Here is a 1,171-nt window from a genome sequence, read left to right as displayed (position 1 = left end):
TTCATGGGCCACACGAGAACATGGCTCCCAAGAGGTCTTCGCGGGATGGAAGAAATGCACTATGGGAGGAATACATGTCATGAGGTGCTAATGATAGATTGGGTTCCAATGCCCCCAGTACATGATGTACAAGACCATCTGCATGATCATCAGCAGAGGTGGAGATGGAATGGGTAGCCACATAATTGACCTGTGGCAAGGAAGGCACTGCTTGAGAGCAAGAATTGAGAGGGAATGTCTACTGCGCAGGAGGCACCGGGGGACTAAAGAATGATAATTGATCTATAGTCACTATTCTTCCATCGTGTGGAAAACAAACCACATGGAAAAGGGAAGAAACGAGGGCCCCCATGGCATAAATATAATCACAGCCAAGGAGAAGACTGAAATTTGCACCTTGGACAACCATGGCGTCTATATAGATGGTTTTTCCCCCCAAAGTAACAGGAAACTTTGGGAGGATGCCGAGAGGTTGACAAGGTTCTCTGTCGAATGCCAACAGATTTTGTGTAACCGGCACAAGCTGTGGGGAACCCAAAGCTTGCCAAGTAGTGGAAGGCATAAGGCTAACAGACGCACCCTCATCCAAGACAGTGCCAGGTACTACCTTATTGTAGGCATATACTGTAATCTCGAAACGCACATAGGATGGAAGACGGAAAGTAGTCAAATGACTCCAGTCAAAGGTGATGGCCAAACTACTTGGTGGGGGAATCGTATGATTGCCCCCCTGCCCCCAGGAACCAAAAAAGGACTCTCGGGATTAGCTGGGATAGGAGAGTCGTTTTCTGACTCTGGAGAATCTGATGAGATGAGGAGAACATGAGCATGACGCTCTTCTGAGACAGATTGATCAACAGGTGGTGAATCTAATTTGACACTCTTTCCAACCAATGGTTTGTTGGGAACAGGCGGAGCACAGCCAGGCTCGGAAGGAGGAGGACAGATAAGAGAAGAATCTGAGTCAATCTCTTTGTCGATGGAGGGAGGGTCTGAAGAGAGCCGCTGATAACCAACGGGGAGTTAGGGTGAAGAAGCTGTAAGACTTTCCAAAACAACGGAAGCTTTATCCATGAGCGGACAAAGGTGAAGGGGATGGATTCCTTCACATAGCCTATAGGGGAATCGAATCTTCCCGTCCTTCTTACTATGGCCAATTGCTAGGATAGCA

This window comes from Pinus tabuliformis, chromosome X (genome assembly GCF_031772625.1).
Source record: "Pinus tabuliformis cultivar Carrire ecotype Pingquan chromosome X, CPIR1, whole genome shotgun sequence".
NCBI classification, from domain to species: Eukaryota; Viridiplantae; Streptophyta; class Pinopsida; order Pinales; family Pinaceae; genus Pinus; species Pinus tabuliformis.
Note: the sequence above shows the minus strand (reverse complement) of the source record.